This window comes from Notolepis coatsorum (genome assembly GCF_963971535.1).
Source record: "Notolepis coatsorum genome assembly, chromosome: 3".
Taxonomy (NCBI): Eukaryota; Metazoa; Chordata; class Actinopteri; order Aulopiformes; family Paralepididae; genus Notolepis; species Notolepis coatsorum.
The window spans coordinates 175,484,895-175,504,568 of NC_140167.1; positions in this window are offsets into that span (position 1 = coordinate 175,484,895).

The following is a 19,674-nucleotide window of genomic DNA, read 5'->3' on the forward strand; positions in this document are numbered from 1 at the left end:
TGGGAGCGTAGTAGATACAGCGGGTGGCACAGAAGAAGACATCAGAGTGCGAATCGGAAAAGCAAGAACGGCATACAACCTACTTGGTCGAGTATGGAGGTCTCGTGAAATAAAAACCAACACAAAGCTGAGGATCTTTAACTCCAATGTTAAATCAGTCCTCCTGTATGGCTCGGATACCTGGAAGACAACCGTAGGGCTGAATCAGAAAGTACAGTCCTTCATAAATTCCTGCCTCCGCCGCATTCTAAGAGTGAGATGGCCAAATGTCATTACAAATCTGGACCTGTGGGAGCGCACAAAACAACTACCCCCGCCAGAAGAAATAAAGAAGAGAAAGTGGATGTGGATAGGCCATACCCTGAGAAAGGAAGACACAAACATCACCCGGCAAGCCCTACGATGGAACCCACCTGGAAAGAGGAAACGCGGCAGGCCTCGAAACACCTGGCGCCGTTCTTGGGAAGGGGAAATGAAAGAGGCTGGACTGGGATGGCACAACATCGTTCGGGAGGCCAAAAACCGCGCAACATGGAAAGAAATCGTCAGTGGCCTATGCTCGGCAGGGAGTGCAAAGGCTTAAGTCAAGTAAGTCATCTCTTCTGGGAGTTATATATTTTTTTTGCAGGGGCGTTAAGTGGAAGGAAAGCCGACTTCGGACAATTTATCTTAAATCCTGATAAATCTCCAAAGTCCTCAAATCAACTTGAGCAGATGAGGCAATGTGGTGTTGGGGTTTTGCATGAACAGTATTACGTCGTCCGCATATAAACGAATTTTATGTTGTGTGCCCTTGATTACGATTGGTTCTATGGATTGGGATTGTTTTATATATTGTGCTAAAGGCTCTAATGATAGATCGAATAGTCCGGGACTAAGAGGGCAACCCTGTCTAGATGAGCGTGATACCGGAAAGATTCCGGAGGTGATTATACCTGTTGTAATCATGGCCGATGGGTCTTTGCAGAGGTGGACGGTATGGTCTAAAATTGATATCACGGTATAATTTGAAGCATAGACGGTAACGGTATATATCACGGTATCAGTGTTTCTGTTAGAATAATTTTTTTTGCCTGATAGGCAGGCTATAAAGAATGACATCCTCAAGGCATGTAGATTTATAATATTTTAACTTAAAACTAGGCTACTTTTGCGTATAAAGTCATTATATTCCAAATAAAATAAGTCCAGAGTCGAGACTCCTGCTCCCATTGCAAACAGCGGGGCTGGATTTTGCTAGAAGCATATGTAGCTGCAGAGCCGCAGAGCGAATTGAATTGAATAAGAATTGAGACAAAGGTGCCACTCATCCTCAGCTTTAAGAATTGACAATTGTGTCAACAAATTGACACATGTGTCAACAAATTGACACATGTGTCAACAAATTGACACACAAAATGCTTAGAGACGATGGGGGTCAGAACGGCGCAAGGGTGGGGGGGCGCTGTTTGACGGGCCTGTGACCAGACCTGAAAGAGCCACAGGCTCTGCGGCTCTGCAGCTGCATGCTATTCGCAAATCCACTGCTGCACGCCTTCCTCCCGGCTCCCGCTGCTGCCGTCGTTATCATAACACTACACACATCGTAATGTTTACAGCAAACTGTAGTTGATCACCAGGTATGTTTTATTAACGTAGAATAATTCATATAAGAAAAACGAAATATCTTACCTTTCTCCACTGGTTAAAAATGCCAGGAACTGAAATTGAAACTTGCTGTGCGCCGCAGTGATATGTGTTTATTATGAAATGACAATTGCGTGTTGACACGCCCACTGCGCGAAGCCTCCTAAATAACTTTTTCCAGTTTGCACATATCTATTATCTATGACTAATTCTATCTATTTTTAGGGGCAAATGCGATTGAAATAGTCGCGCTGTGGTTACATGACGTCATTGCTATTTTAGAGCTGCTCTACCGGTTAAACGGTATAGTCAAAATCCATACCGTAGAGCAAATTAATACCGTTTATACCGTATACCGTTTATACCGTCCACCCCTAGGTCTTTGTATAATACTTGAATCATATCAATGAAACCTTTACCTAACCCCATCCTTTCTAATACTGCCCATAGATACGACCATTCCAACCTGTCAAAAGCTTTCATTGCATCGCCTTAGGTGTGGTGTCGTCCTTGTCAGCATCTAGTACGTGCAGTAATCGTCTTATGTTATCAGTGATCAAGCGGCCTCTTATGAAGCCAGTTTGGTCCGGATGAACTAAAGACGTCATATGCTTTTGTAATCTGATGGCTAATACCTTAGAGTACAGTTTTGATATCGGTTCCGAGGAGGCTTAAGGGTCTATAACTACCACACTCGGTGGGGTCTTTGTCTTTTTTAAGGAGGACTGTTATGAGTGCAATATTGTCGTTCTTATGGCAGTTCCCCTCCTTGACTGAGTATAAAATCATATTTAGTAGTAAGGGTCCAATTATGTCCCAACAAGAGAGGTACATTTCTGGTGGGATACCGTCTCTTCCAGGAGCCTTACCACTTTGCATTTTGGATATGGCCTTCCTGAGTTCCTCTAGTGTGATAGGTGTTTCTAACTGTTTAGCGTCATCCTCTGAAAGTTTGGGGAGGTTAATTTGATTAAGATATGTGTCCATTTTGTTTTGATCGAAGGTCGTTTCTGATTTATAGAATCTTTGTAGAATTCTTTGAATATCGCGTTTATTTTTTCAGGGTCTGTAACAAGTCCTTGTTGTGCTTTAATGGTAGTTATATCTGCAAATTTTGCGTTAACTCTTAATCGCATAGCTAATAGGTGACTTGGTTTGAAACCTTGAGAGTACTGCTGTTGTCTTGTGCTACGTATTTGTATTTCAGATTGTCTGTATATGGCGTTAATCTCTTTTTTTATTACATTAACTTGATTTTCCAGTCGAACAGAGTTGTTGTATTGTAAAGAATTAAATAACGTTGAGTAAAGCGTTTCCAGTTCAGCCAGTTTTGAGCATCGATTCTTGCGTATTTTGGAGGAAAAGCTATCGGTGAAATCCTTGATCATTCCCTTTACCGACATCCATAATATTCTGGGGTCCTGCACTGAGTTTGCATTCCTCCGTAGGAATACTGTAAGAGCTTCTTTGATTTGTGTAATGAATTCCTTGTTATTAAGCAGCATCGAGTTAAATCGCCATCTTGGGGCTCCGGAAGATAGTATACCAAATGTTCCTTTTAGGAGTAAATAACAGTGATCTGATAATGCATTGGGTATCATTTCCACATCATAGTTATCAAATAGTCTCGGGGATGCAAAAACATAATCTATTCTGGATAATGTGTTATGTCTCGCAGATCGACAAGAGTACTTCCGGGTTGTGGGGTTGAGTGATCGCCATAAGTCATTTACACCTGTATTCTTCGACCAATCCTTTAATGCATTAGATGAATTTTTTTGTTCGTTGGAAAAGGAGGGGTAAGATTTGTCCATCCTTGGATTCCAAATGGCATTAAAATCTGCACCAATTATAAATGAGTATTCGGGAAGGTCTAACATTGCTTTGGTAAGTGTAGTGAAGAAACCAACTTCGTACAAATTTGGGGCGTATACCGCTACCAACGCTATTTTCCTGTTCTTGTGTACAATCTTAGCTATAGTTATCCGACCATCTGCATCAGACCATACTCCCTTCAATTCAATATTCAACTTCCGTCTAACGACTATGGCAACTCCACGAGTTCTCGTTCCAAAGGAAGAGTGACTGATGTTATGATATGTGCTGTCCGCTAACGTATCTATGTCTTTCTCTAAAATGTGCGTTTCGCTTAGCAGAGCCACGTCAACCTGTTCTTTTTTCATCAGTGTGAGCACGCTTTTGCGTTTGTGTTGATTATTTATTCCCCCAGTGTTCCAGATCATTATATTCAAACTAGCCATAATCTATACATGTTGTTGTTGGTAATGCTTCTGGAGTGCGAAGCTACAATAGATATACATTCAACTATTGAGGTCCCGTTGAGAGCCGAGCTTAAAAACATACATATATACTAGGCCTGCCGCGATAAGCAATAAATCGATTAATTGCTGCGATAATTAAAATGAATGCAATGATTTTGACGGGCGCGATTAATTGCTATTTGCGCGTTTGTTTTAATGAGGCGGAACCAGTGCCGCTTGTCAGTCACTGTCCGTGTTGGGAGGCGGGCCGCTGACGTTACTAGAGTACAGTACGGGAGCTCCGTGGGGCAACGCCACAGCTTAACTACATTTCTCAATAGTGTTGCTCCTTTTAACCAAGTAGCATTATTTGTAGTGTAACGTTAGCTATTTTTACACCCAAGTAGTTACTCGCTACTGCCCGGAGAAACTGGACTGCTAAATAAAGATGAAAGATAGAGCGTTGATTCTCATTCCATGCTAACAACATTAGCTAAATAACTAACAAACGAAATACAACGTATAGCATAGCTACAAGTACAACACAGAATAACGTTAATACAATTACATGCATCATTGTTTACAATGAACGGGTGGGGCTAGTCAAAGGACTGGACACGGGGACAAGTTAAACATGAATTAATTTATTATAACACTCCGGTAGTTTCGAGTCGTGCTGCAGTGCTTACGCACCACAGCTATTCTATTATATACTGCTTTGACGCTTCCTCCTCATCGTTGATTGCCTGTAGTAGCTGCATCTAACGTTAGTAGCTAACGTTAAAACTAACCTAAAGTTAGTTGTTCACCAACAATCTCAACATTTGTTATTAGCTCAAAAACAACCGGACGAGACAAGTTGTCGGCTCATATGTTCTGCTTAGGATAATCACAACAATACTTCCGGTCCGGTCGGTGGGCTTCAAAATAAAAGTCTAAAACCGGAAAAGACGGAGCGGTGGGCTTCAAAATAAAAGTTTTGGGAAATAAATTTCTCAAAAAAAATTCTCTAACCGGTCGCAATAATATCGCTTATCGCGATATTTTCGGGGGCAATTAATCGCCCAGCAAAATGTGTTATCGTGGCAGGCCTAATATATACAAATAAAAATCCCCTAATTCCCCCTCCCAACGAGATTCGTACAGGACTGTGTTCCATAGACACATCCTACGCGTACGGCTCCCTCCCTTAAACCACCGGGTTGCCCAAAATGAGCTTTCTAACCCTAATATTCCTATGCTAATTGCCATAGGATCTAAAACTTTCATTCTAATTCAATAGAATGTCGCTTTTGGTCTTGCGCCTTCCCATTAATGTAATAACAATAGTGTGAAAAATGAAAAATATACCTTCATTGATATATTCATTTGAACCTTCTACTAACTTATGTTGGAACCATCAGAAAAAAGAAAAGAGTGGAGAAAAATACTATCACCATAAAAAAAAAGTGAGAATTAAAATAAAACTCATCAGAGAAAAAAAATAAATAGAAAGAAAAACAGAGATTTTTAGAGCTGGGTCATTGACGGATAAGACTTTTCAATAGGCCAATTTTAAAATACAAAAAATACGGATATATTTGGCCATTTTTCAAACATTTGAAATGTAGTGTATACATGCATTTATGCAAAAAACCCAAATTAAGAGATTTTAGTGTTTTTAAAGTTGAATTAATAGGACATGGCCTTAATAAGTCATTTGGGGCGACCGTAATTTATCTCAAAATTAATATATTTCCTTAACATTACTAATATTTTAACAGGTATCAGTAATTAAATATCCATCTTAAGAAAGACAGGCTTGTGTGCCCTTTAATTTTTTGTAAACCATGATTTCACAAGTTTATTCTATAATGGCAGTGTCTCCCTCGTAATGCAGTTACAATACCCATATATGCTCTAAAACCCATAAAACTGATTTAAAATGTGTACAGATAGTATCCACTTAAGCATAGTATACCAGTGATTAATATTTGAGCCAAAACTGATGGATATTCTATTTTGAATTTAGTACAGTTATTGACAATCATTGGTTACCCCGCATGACAAATGGTCGCCCAAAATGATGAGAGTAGTTAAAAGTCTATTTAAAATGTTACACAATGCAGTTCAGACAAAAGAAAACTGAACAATGTTTTTATTACAATCTTTTCAAGTGGTCAACAAAAATATTCTTCAATTCATTCAAATATCACAAAAGTAAAACACGTTAACATGCGAGGGCCCACATGTGGGCCCTCTTGAGGAAGATTTTCCCACCTGCACTTTGGCAACCTCTACCGGCTCGGGTGTGCATATATTCTAATCCAATATATATATCGAATTAAAGCCCTATTTGTTGCCTGTCGATTTCAGGTGACACAATCCGTTCAGCGGTTCTCGAGTTAAATGCCGATATGTGAGGTGTGCGCCGAAGTACACAGTGTTGTACAAATACAACACCGACTCCCGGGGCTCTAGCTCCGTCAATCATTTGGCACGGTAGGTTACAAGCTTCGTCAGGAACATTCAAATATTACAAATGTTAAAAACATTAAACATTCAAAAAGTTTAAGTGCAATACACATTACATGCTTCAGGAACTTGAACATTTCACAAATGTCCATTTTCATGTCCTCATATCATCATTGGTTTTGTCAATGTATGAGAGCGAGAAGGTGGGTTAAGTAGCATCACTTTTGTGATGGTAGTCACATTGGACAGGGATTAACAATTTAAGTCAATAATAAAAGGTAAATAGAGTTGTATGTATGGAATAAAAATTAAACCACAACACAGTTCTATAGAGTCAATAAACAATAACCACCAACATAGTTGCATGGATGAAATCAACGCTAAACAATTACAACACAGTTGTATCAGTTCCTTTTAGGGATGGCACGATACCACTTATTCATGTCCGATACTGATATCACAGCCTTCTCCCATCCCAATTTCGTATCATCCAATTCAACCCTCCCCTGTCACGAACGCTGTTTCTTGCCTCCCACAAGCCGGCTGCAATGTGGACTAAGTCATACATAGCACAAGTCCCCTCCGGTACTTGAGGTAACAGCAGTCGCATCTTTTCACCTGCGCAGCTCGATCTCTCAGTGGCGAGGAGTAACGCGTGGGAGGCTCACGCTGCCCCCGACACTTCCTGATTCTACTGCGCAGGCGCACCAACCGACCTGTAGGAGTCGCTGTCCACAACGCCCGATCCCCACCCATCAGTTTCCCACCCCCTAATACGGCCAATGTGTATTAGTATGAACGACCAGCTAAACTGAAAGCAATGTGGAGCGCTGGGCTCGAACAGGCAAGCCCAGCGTCTCCGTCATTCGTGGCGAGCGCCTTGCCCACTACGCCACGTAGCCGCCCACGGAGTGTATTATATTCTAGAAGGTTGTAGAATACCCTTGTAAATTCGTAAACACTGCTGTTATGTTCCAGAATGATCTTCCTACCCAGGAGTTATGACTTACTAGTATTTTCCAGAATATCCATTGTGCCCCTGAGTAGTCGAGAGAAGAGTCCAGAATGTTCCCAATGTCAATATTGGATTATTGCCTCCTCAGAGACCAGAAGTCTATAAATATAATGCCTTTCGATCCGTATTAAACACTTTGTGCCTCAGTGTTGCCAGCATGCATATCAGCTGTTGCTTTTGTTGAGCCGTGGTAAAGTCATTCTAATAAAAGTACTAAAATACAAAGAGGACAAAAAAATTGTATAATCTCTGCAGCACATCCTTGTAGGGGACACGTAGAGCAATGGCCTCCTTGCATAGATCCTCGTAGAAAGATACTGGTTTATCACCATATTTCAGTTTCCCCCATTGACTGCGCGCCCCTCTGATGATCGCGTCTCTTATTTCTGTCTTGCGCAGAGTAGCAATGATAACCCTCGGCCTCGTCCCGTTGCCTCTTTGGTCTCGTGTACCGACTCTATAACATTGGTCCACTATCGGCGCTGTGGGTAGGATATGGTTACCTAGAATTCCTGCTAACACAGTTGGAAATAAGTCGTCTGTGCAATTGACTGATTCATCCAGTCCCACAATACGGATATTATTTCTCCGGTAGTAACGTTCGATCTCGAGCCGCCTCTCCATTGCTTCCTCTTTGATGTCTTGTATTTTCTTCCGAAACTATTTTTCCGCCTGTTTTATCTCCTCCGTTAACTCTGTGAATCCATCGTTAACAGTCTTCTCGTTCTCTTGGACTTTCAGTGTAATTCCTAGCACCGTATTCTCCACTGCAGTGATTCGCCCGGCCTGATCTGCGGCCGCTTTTATAACCTCTTCGAATTTAGCATCGATGTGTACTTTGAATTCATCGATGTGTAATTTGAAAGCGACCATCTGATCCTTCCCTGCTTGTATCTGATCTTTTATCAGGTTAGTCAGAGACTTGAAGTCGGGTTGTGTAACTTCACTGCTTGTGTCAGTTGACGTAGGTGCATTGGGGGACACGGTGGATTTGACGGAAATGTTCTTCTCAAGTTCCCCTGCTTTCTCTCTCACGGTGTTTTTCCCCGCTGTTACCGTTATGTTGTCGTCTGCTGTCACCCTCTCGGGGCTAGTCATCGTTGGTCCCGGCATATTTTCCACTATTGTCTCCCCGACGGGGCTAGTCAACAACGGTACTGTTGTACTGGCGGCTGCTGTGTCCTTCGAGCGTGTCAAAACTTGCGCCGTTGAACTGTCGGCTCAGAGTTTCTTTCCACTCTTTTTCTTGTCCTTAGGTTCCATGTTGAATCTTTATTTCTTTTGATATAGTTAGTAGAAGGTCTTATTTAATATATACGATGTGGTTTAATCTCATTAGTGTTGTTAAAATAAGGTTTTTAAACGAAATTAACGTTGACGGGAGCGGAGCTGTAACCAAACGCGCCTGCTACATATTGCTGTCAAACCGGAAGTCCAGCAGTGTTTCTTACTTCACTTACTTTACACACTGACCTCAGCAGTGTTTCTTACTTCAGCTCTTACTTTACACACTGACATCAGCAGCTCTTACTTTACACACTGACATCAGCAGTGTTTCTTACTTCACTTACTTTACACACTGACCTCAGCAGTGTTTCTTACTTCAGCTCTTACTTTACACACTGACATCAGCAGCTCTTACTTGACACACTGACATCAGCAGCTCTTACTTTACACACTGACATCAGCAGTGTTTCTTACTTCAGCTCTTACTTGACACACTGACATCAGAAGCTCTTACTTTACACACTGACATCAGCAGCTTCTCACTGGGCCTGAGGGGAGGAGGCCAAAGAGGTGTGTGTGTGTCGGTGTAGCCTGGTGTGTGTGTGTGCCTGCTGTGTGTGTGTGTGTGTGTGTGTGTGTCAGGAACAGGGTAGCGCTGTGTGCGTGTGTGTCAGGGTAGCCTGCTGTGTGTGTGTCAGGGACAGGGTAGCCTGCTGTGTGTGTGTCAGGGACAGGGTAGCCTGCTGTGTGCGTGTGTGTCAGGGTAGCCTGCTGTGTGTGTGTGCGTGCGTGCGTGCGTGTCTGTGTGGAATGAAAACAGGGTTTATCAGATGGAGGAAGTTTGTAGGATAAGGGAGAGTGAGGGGGGGGGGGTTCAGTGCTATATCAGCTGAGGGACTGAATGGGTTCCTTAGGGACCGGCGCTGACAGGAGTGGATGATTTAGTAGACTGTCCTCCAGAACAACTCTTGTGGATGTAGACCAGAAAACACCTCATTCCTATTGGTCGATAGGGGCGCCTGAAGAACTTTCATTGGGCCTTTCTTTAGGCGAGTGAGAAGTGTGTGTGTGTGTGTGTGTGTGTCTGTGTGTTGTTTGTGTGTCTGAGTATGTGGTACAACAATGAGCTCAGTGTTTGGGATGTTTTTAGATTGCCTGGAGGGGTGGTGGTGTGGGTTTGGGGGAATGTCCTCATTCAGGACGGCTGTTTCCAGGGTCCCATACACACACACACACACACACACACACACACACACACACACACAGACACATACACACACACAGACACTCCTCATCCAAGCCTCCCTGACCGTTATATCCCAAATACTGTTTGCACTGGGCTCCCCAAGTCCCCATGGCAATTACACACACCAGCATTGTGACTAGTGGGTGATGCCAGCTGTGTGTGTGTGTGTGTGTTTGTGTATGTGTGCGCTCAATTGTATGTGTGTACTATGAGCACTTGAAAGAAAGAGGCCATATGCTGCCAAGTGTTCCCTGCTTGTTTAAAGGTGCAGCCCTTCTTGTCCAACTAGGGTCTTGTTCTGTATTTGTAACCCAAGTGTGTTCTTCCTTTATCCATTTCTATGTCCATCAAAGTAGCCTAATCCCAGATCTAAAGCTGCCTGGATTGGCCACAGCAACCATTTGACTGTTCTACTTTTAGAAGAAGAAGATTCTTTTTATTGTCACTGTACACAAGGCAATTGAAATGTGTCTTTTCGCCTATGCCTCCTAGTTACACGCATTTGCATTTCATCAGAGAGGTCGCAGCGCCCCCCTGGAGCGGTTGCTCAAGGTCACTTAGGCAGCAGGATGGTGGGCACCGTAGATGTAATACCAGCCACCCTTCGGTCACCAGCTCACAGCCAGAAGCCCAGAATACACCCTCCTGTCAGTGGCAGGGATCGAACCAGTGACCTTTTGGTTACTGGCTGGCCTCTTTACCTCTAGGCCATCCTGCCTCCCCATAGAATGATATATATATATTTTTTATAAGATCACCTAGAATTAAGGCTGTCAAAGTTATTACGTTATGGGGCGGCTACGTGGTGCAGTGGGCAAGGCGCTCACCACGAATACTGGAGACGCTAGGTTTGCCTGTTCGAGCCCAGCGCTCCACATAACTCCTGGGTAGGAATATCATTCTGGAACATAACAGCAGTGTTTACGAATTTACAAGGGTATTCTACAACCTTCTAGAATATAATACACTCCGTGGGCGGCTACGTGGCGTAGTGGGCAAGGCGCTCGCCACGAATGACGGAGACGCTGGGCTTGCCTGTTCGAGCCCAGCGCTCCACATTGCTTTCAGTTTAGCTGGTCGTCCGTACTAATACACATTGGCAGTATTAGGGGGTGGGAAACTGATGGGTGGGGATCGGGCGTTGTGGACAGCGACTCCTACAGGTCGGTTGGTGCGCCTGCGCAGTAGAATCGGGAAGCGATGGGGGCGGCGCCCCTCCAAAGCGCAGACCCCTGACGCTGAAAGATCGCGCCGCGCAGGTGAAAAAATGCGACTGCTGTTACCTCGAGTATCGGAGGGGACTCGTGCTATGTATGACTTAGTCCACATTGCAGCCGGCTTGTGGGAGGCAAGAACCAGCGTTTGAGACAGGGGAGGGTTGAATTGGATGATACGAAATTGGGATGGGAGAAAAATAGAAAATGGGAGAAAAAGTGGATACCAAAAAAAAAAGTTATCACGTTATTAACGAGTTAACGCAAAATTCTTTTAACGACACTATTTAAAAAAAAAGTATGCAAATTTGCAATGCATGAGGCCCTCATCCTTTTGTGTTAAATGGTTGCTTAAACAAACATGGGGATGAATAGTTCAAGTGTAAAGTTCAACACACTACTGTGTTAGTAATCATTACTATGTAATGTTACAGTAAATTGATATGCCCATCTGTTATTTTTTTGTTGGGCTTTTATTAGATTTTTTCTCATGATTTCAGCATTTTTTTTACAATGCAGTTTGCACATCTTAGTTACTTGAAGATTCTGGACAGTATTTCTCATTGTGGCAATAAATAAACATGCATTTTTTTGCATAAAGCAAGCATTTGTCTACTCTCAGTCTCATGTTGATAAGAGTAATAAAACTTGAAAAAGATCTGTTTAAGGTAGATTTAGAACAGATACAAAATATGCGATTAATTACGATTAACTATGGACAATCGTGCGATTAATCTGATTAAATATTTTAATAGATTGACAGCCTTACCTAGAATATAATAGAATACTAGAATAACCGTCTATACTTTAAGCCAGTGTATTGACTTAGCCTGTAGCAGTAAATACCATCTATACTTTAAGCCAGTGTATTGACTGAGCCTGTAGCAGTAAATAAATACCATCTATACTTTAAGCCAGTGTATTGACTGAGCCTGTAGCAGTAAATACCATCTAAGCCAGTGTATTGACTGAGCCTGTAGCAGTAAATACCATCTATACTTTAAGCCAGTGTATTGACTGAGCCTGTAGCAGTAAATAAATACCATCTATACTTTAAAGTGGAAATGAAGCAGTGCGATAAATACATATTCATAGCATCACATTAGTATTTAGATAAGCCACAGAAGAAGTCACGTTATAAAAATAAGCAGTTTCTAAGAAAAAACGATTTGTTGTGTACATTTCTGAAGCATTTAGCATTATGGGCGCGGCCATTTTGTTGCTGACGTCATACCGGGGGTTGGGTGTATACACTCTGGTTAGCTGCCTATATTGAATGGGTCAGTCAGCAAATAAAATGTTGCCTACAAAACAACGGGACCGCGGTGGTTCTGTTTGTATTGCTCCTGGCTGTTCAAACTAATTTTACCATGTGAGAGAGAGGAAAGTTGGTTAATTTCCACAAACTACCAGTGAAAAAAACAGTTGTTGACATGTTGGCTCGGGCTGGCTGCACTCAGGCGGCGCGACCAGCCTGTTGGACAGGGAAGGAGGATCTGCAGAGAACACTTCATTGCCTCGGATTATGTTGTTGGGGTGGGATGTTTGTCCAGAAGACCACTAATCAGCTGAAGCCGGACGCGGTTCCCTCGGTCTTCGACAGACAGACCGGCGTTAGCTCTCGGGAGCGATCGCTAGCTAGTTGGCACCAGCCGGGGCCCGGCGTTAGCTCTCGCTAGCTAGCGTTAGCAACCGGAGCGTCGCGGAGCATTCAGCCTGCTGGCTACACAGCTTGTGTAGCCAGCAGGCTGAATGCCGTCGCGGAGCATTCAGCCTGCTGGCTACACAGCTTGTGTAGCCAGCAGGCTGAATGCTCCGCGACGCTGGTTGAAGTGGGTCTAGGTAGCCAGCAGGCTGAATGCTCCGCGACGCTCCGGTTGCTAACGCTAGCTAGCGAGAGCTAACGCCGGGCCCCGGCTGGTGCCAACTAGCTAGCGATCGCTCCCGAGAGCTAACGCCGGTCTGTCTGTCGAAGACCGAGGGAACCGCGTCCGGCTTCAGCTGATTAGTGGTCTTCTGGACAAACATCCCACCCCAACAACATAATCCGAGGCAATGAAGTGTTCTCTGCAGATCCTCCTTCCCTGTCCAACAGGCTGGTCGCGCCGCCTGAGTGCAGCCAGCCCGAGCCAACATGTCAACAACACTGTTTTTTTCACTGGTAGTTTGTGGAAATTAACCAACTTTCCTCTCTCTCACATGGTAAAATTAGTTTGAACAGCCAGGAGCAATACAAACAGAACCACCGCGGTCCCGTTGTTTTGTAGGCAACATTTTATTTGCTGACTGACCCATTCAATATAGGCAGCTAACCAGAGTGTATACACCCAACCCCCGGTATGACGTCAGCCATGACGTCAGCAACAAAATGGCGGCGCCCATGTTGAAAACAGGGATATTATATTATATTTTTCAGACAAATAAGATAGATTTCACATTTGATTATAGAACCCTGTCTTACACAAGGTACACAACAAACAAACTAGGATCACATTGCTCACTGCTTCATCTCCACTTTAAGCCACTGTATTGACTGAGCCTGTAGCAGTAAATACCATCTAAGCCAGTGTATTGACTGAGCCTGTAGCAGTAAATACCATCTAAGCCAGTGTATTGACTGAGCCTGTAGCAGTAAATACCATCTATAGTTTAAGCCAGTGTATTGACTGAGCCTGTAGCAGTAAATACCATCTAATTGTGTTGCTATGTCAGCTTTAACTCCAGTTTATTTCCTCTTAGGTCACCATTGTATGCATGCATGCCCACATCAGTGTGTTACAAATAGTTAATAATACAAAAGGTAAATTCTGAGCTCTATTCTCTGCCGGAGGCTAAGGCGTGCGTGTGTGTGCGCGTGTGTGTGTGTGCGTGTGTGTGTGTGTTTTTTTTTTTTACTTTATTTTTTTAGCGTTTATCGCTTTTTCTGGTCAAGCATGACCGACAGAAACAGGTTGAAATGGGATGTAGAGCAGGGGAAGACACTCTGAGAAAATACGGCGGGTCCGGGAATCGAACTCGTGTACCCCAGATCCGTGACGAGCACGGTTTTCCCCGACGCAGAAATAGCGCCGAGATATGGCTACGGGAGCTCCCCGCGCGTGTGTTTTTTAAGCAGAAGTGAAACAGCCTCTGAAGTTCCTCTCTCTGGTGTTTCTGAGACTTTGCAACAGGAAGTGCGGCGGGAGGTGACAACGACGCACAGGAAGTTAGGAGAAGCCTACTTCTGCACAATCTGATTAATCAGCAGCACATCTAGCTTGTAGCCTACAGTACAGCCAGGCCTATATATTCTATAGTATAGACCGCTTAGCCTATATGTTGACGACGTAAGCATTCTAAATGGACCAGGGACAAGGTGAGAGCACACCGTTTGTCCCTGGAACACTCTAAACAAATTTTTAAAAAAGAAAGAAGAATCTTCTTACTGTCTGTACTATTATATTATGTACCTTACTACTATGTACTTATATAGTACTACCTATCATCAACACTCAAGTTTGACACTATTTGACAAACAATGCCACTGACCCTTAGCTGCCACTAGAGATGTACCCTTCCTGCTGACTTGTTGTTCACAATCTGTAAGTCGCTTTGGATAAAGGCATCAGCTAAATGACTACATGCCTAAATGTAAACTTTCCTGCGTCTGTTTGTGTTTAGCCATTCATATATTTTGTTACAATCATCACATATCAGGGTTAATATAAGAAAGACATTCCAAGTGTTGTTTCAATTTCAGTTACCTTTTCATTGGCCTTTTTGTTACAGAAGGTTCTAAGTCGATATGTTAAAGTAGTCTTTGTTTCTGTAGACAGCTAACCAGCGGCGGCAGCACTGAATGGGGAGAAGGCCGCTCCACACTCCTGTGTCTTGTGAGATTGCACACATGCACCTACGCAGAGCTGTCCCTATGCCTGGACGTCACAGCCTGCGAAACAGCTCTGCCCAGGGGAGACTAAATCTGGACCAGATCCGGATGTCTGTGACAGGCGTACAGGAAGCTCTGTGTAGTAGTGTTGTCACGATACTGGAATTTCGAACTTCGATACGATACATTGAAAAGTACCGATATTCGATACCATTTTCGATACCACAGGGAAAAAGGTTCAATCTTAATATGTAAAAAAAAAAAAAAGGAAGAAAAAAGATAAATATATATATATTTAAAAAAAAATTGCTTTTGTTGCTGGTTGATTCTCCTCAGCTTCTCTCTGGTACTATAAGAGAAGATAAATATAACACTTTTAAAACCCTTTGTTTATCTTTAGATCACACATTTAAAAATAACTAAATGACATAATCTTAGAAATTAAGTAAACACTGTAATCTGTGTTGCATGTACCTGACAAACTGAACTGTAGCTAAGGGGCTACACAACCCTGACTGTATTTAAATGTTTAGATTAGACCACTACTAGAATATTAATTAGCCAGACAGTATAGTTACACAAAATGGCGGACACTCCATTAACTGCGAGGGGACAGTGAAACCAAGTTAAACAATCACTTTAATATTAATAGAAAAAAACATACATAGAATATAAACACAGATCTCCGGTTACTACTATAATATCAATGCCACAATGTCCGAGGTAACGATAGTTCCTGTACTACGGGTACCCGACCGTTGGAGCTCTGAATGGAGTGAGACGGAGCGAACTGCACGGGGAAAAGCAAGATGGTGGATGGAGACGGTAATCCTCTGGAGATCGTACTCCAGAGAGCTGCAGACACACTTGGGATAATCCGGTCGTCGCTGGGGAGGAAAGGGTCTCGTACGGACCGGTCCTTATATTCCTAGCGCCCGATGGCAGGATTAATAGCTATTAGTCCAAAAGCCCGTTGGCATGGGTGATAGCTAGTTAGCCCCTTTGCTAGGCTAACCCGCAGGAAGTCTTCAATAAGTAGTTCGATCCAGAACGTCGCTGGGTTCAACTATAAGTCTCTCCACGTTACTTCGCTTACACCAGTCACTATACTGTGCCAATAGTGGCTCGACAATATTATGGTTGTATCTAATTAGCCGTTCGGCTCTCTATAACGATACGTTGCTTTTCTGTCTGTTTACAACTGCGCCAAACGTTACTTCTCTCTCTCAGACTATGTCCAGGCATGTCCTAGAAAGCCCGCGCATGCGCTCACTCTGTCTACGGCGTTAAGAGTGGAACATATACAAATAAGCGAATGATGAATACTGGTAGGTAAACAGATGACGTGAAAATATATATCTTATATAAACAATATATAAGTTATACAAAATAATAAACGCAGACTTTCAGTGTTAATCTGGACCTTCAGAACAGCCGCCCCCTAATTAGTCGGAACCTAATTAGCAAATAAAATTTGGGGCACAGATTAATATCCAGGGTCAAGTCAATTTCTCCATAATGGGCTATGGGGAGTTGGAAGTAACCTATAAAGTCGATGGGTTATCGTCGTCGTCAGGGGGGTCAGGGAACGCAGGAAGCTCTATCAACTTAGCTACTGGTCTGGTATAAGTCCGCCCTTGGACGATGACCTCTGCCGCTCTGACCTTCCCATCCGAACCATTGATCACTCTGCTCACACGGCCGGCTGGCCACGTAGCTCGGGGTAGTGACTGGTCTATGATCATCACGACGGTCCCCACGGTCAGGTTGTCCCTGTCTTTCACCCATTTCTGACGGGCTTGAAGGGAGGGTAAGTAGTGTAGGAGGAAGCGGGCCCAAAACTGGTCGGCCAGTACTTGGCTGTGTCTCCACATTCTCCGTCCGTTCATCTCGTCCTGTCTGTACACAGTCTGAGGAAGGGCAGGGTCCAGCCGCCCCATCAAGAGGTAGTTTGGGGTGATGGGGTCGATGTCAGCTACGTCGCTTGAAACGTAGCCGAGGGGCTTGGAGTTCAGAACTCCCTCAATCTCGGTGAGGACCGTAGCCAGGACTTCATCGCCCACTGTCTGGGCTCCAAGTACAGTGTACATAGCAGTCTTTATTGATCGGACCTCTCTCTCCCACGTTCCCCCGAAATGGGGAGCATTCAGTGGATTGAACTGGAAGGTGACCTGCACCGGAGCAAGGCGGGTCTTGAGTTCTTCACCCATGTTCAGGAAGCTCGCTCTCAGTTCCGTGTCTCCTCCTCGGAAATTTGTCCCTTGGTCTGACAATAGCACTGAGGGGGTCCCTCTCCTCGCTTGGAACCTCCGGAATGACATGAGGAACGAGTCTGTACTCATCGACTGGAGGAGCTCAATGTGAACAGCTCTGGTGGTCATGCATTTATACACGATGCCCCACCTCTTCTCTGTTCCTCTCCCTCTCTTGACATTGAATGGGCCGAAGCAGTCCACGCCCGTGGAATGGAAGGCCCGCTCGCCGAGTCGGAGGCGGCAGGGAGGCAGGTCTGCCATCTTCGAGATAATAGGCTGTGCCCTCCACTTGCGACATGTCGGGCAAGTTAGTTGGAATCGGCGTACAGCTTCTCTCCCTTGGAGTATCCAGAAGCGCCGTCGGATCTCCGCAAAGACTCGCTCGGTCCCCGCGTGGCACACCACCTCGTCGTATTTCTGAATGATCAGATCTGTTATCCTGTGTCGGCTGCTTAGGACGATGGGATGCTTAACATCCTCGGCCAAGTCCGGGGCCCGTCTCAACCGACCACCCACCCTGATGAGGCCCTGGGCGTCGATTTCTGGGGCTAAGGTGAGGAGTCGACTGTCTGAGGGGACTGGCTTTGCCCTTATCAGACACTCCATTTCCTCGGGGAAAGAGTCTCTCTGCGCCCTCTGCAGCACAAGAAGTTCTGCTTCCTTGTAGGCAGATGCACTGAGGTCTGTGGTGGGGAGGAGCTCCGGGTGGTGCCATAGGAATGTCCTTTTCTGGGCACTCTCCAGAGTTTGACAGTCGTCTAGGTCCGGGCCCGTTGGAGCCGGGGCTTGACTCAGCCCGCAGAACATAGACCTTTTTATTTCTGACTCGTCTTGGTTCGCCTCCCGCGGTGTGGAGATAGGCCACTTCTCCTCCGGGAGCTTGAGGAACTCTGGACCATCACTGTATGAGTTAGGACGGGTGAGGTCGGCTAGGGACATCCCCCGTGTGATGACATCCGCTGGGTTCTGCTTGGAGTCAACATATCTCCAACATTCCGCTCCTACCAGGTCTTGGATTTCGGATACTCGGACTCCTACGAAAACTTTGTACCGACAGGAGGCGGACTGGATCCAGGTGATCACGGTCATGGAGTCTGACCATAGGATGATCTCACGCACCGGTATGGTGAGTTCACTTCGCACCATTTTGGCGAGTTGTGCGCCTACCAAAGCTGCGCAGAGCTCTAGTCGCGGGATCGACTGCTGCTTGCGGGGAGCTATCCTCGATCGGGCCAGGACGAAGGCTACGTGGACTTCTCCTCCCTCTTCTCGAGCTCTCAGGTAGGCCACTGATCCGTACGCCACTTCAGAGGCGTCGCTGAAGACGTGCAGGTCTGTCTGACACTTCTCCAGTCGCACGGTAGGGGGGAAGTAACTCCGCGGGATGGCAACCTCGCGGAGTAAGACAAGTTCATCCTCCCACTCTCTCCATGTGGTGGCTAGGTGCTCGGGTATGGGGTCGTCCCAGCCCTGCTCCTTGGCCCACAGTTCTCTCACCAGCATCTTCGCCCGGGTGGTGTAGGGGAGAATACACCCCATTGGGTCGTACTGGCTGGCGAGTGTTCGGTACACACTCCGCCGAGTGGTCAGTCTAGTCGTGGACGTCTCCTGATCCGTCCTCAGAGGTGTGTGTCTGTAGTGAAGCGAGTCCGTCTTGAAGAGCCAGACGAGGCCCAGGGTCATCTCTTGCGCTTCGCCTGGGGTGTGCGCCATCCAGGTCTCGCTGCTAGCGGCTTTAGTCTCTGGAGGGAGGTGTAGGAGAACTTGAGGGTCGCTACTGGCCCACTGTCGGAGGTCGAATCCACCTTTGGCTAACGAAGCCCGTAGCTTCATTAGGATGCTCTCTGCTTCTTCTGGCGTGGATACGCTCTGTAGGCAGGTGTCCACGTAGAAGCTTCGTTCAATGCTGTGTCGGACATCATCGTCAGCTCCGGGGTCTTCGGCCATGTGCTTCTGTAACGCGAACGTGGCGCAGCACTGGCTGCAGGTGGTGCCGAAGGGGAGTACCTCCCATTGGTATATCGAGGGTTGTTCGTCGTCGAGCCTCTCCCTCCACAGAAACCTCAGTAAAGGCTTGTCTTCCTCCATCAGTCGAACTTGTAGGAACATCCCCTTGATGTCGCCGCTGATGGCCACTTTGTCCTGACGAAAACGTATCAGGACGCCGAGGAGGGAGGGTCCGAGTGTTGGACCGGGCAGGAGTAGGCTATTCAGATTCTGCTGTCCAATCTGATAACTGCAATTGAACACAATGCGGTTCTTTCCGTTGTGGGTGACCTTGTGGTGGGGCACGTACCAGGACTCTGTCGTCCCTTCTGCCTCGTGGTCATCGATTTTCTTTATGTGGCCGGCCGTTACCAGCTTCTCGATCTCGGCGCGATAGATCGTTGCTTGTGGGGGGTTCTTGGCGAGGCGCCGCTCGGTGCTCTGTAGGTAGTGGTGCGTCGCTCCCTTAGGCACATGCAGAGTGGGCATCCCTTCCCGCCTCAAGAGTGGGGTTGCGTATCT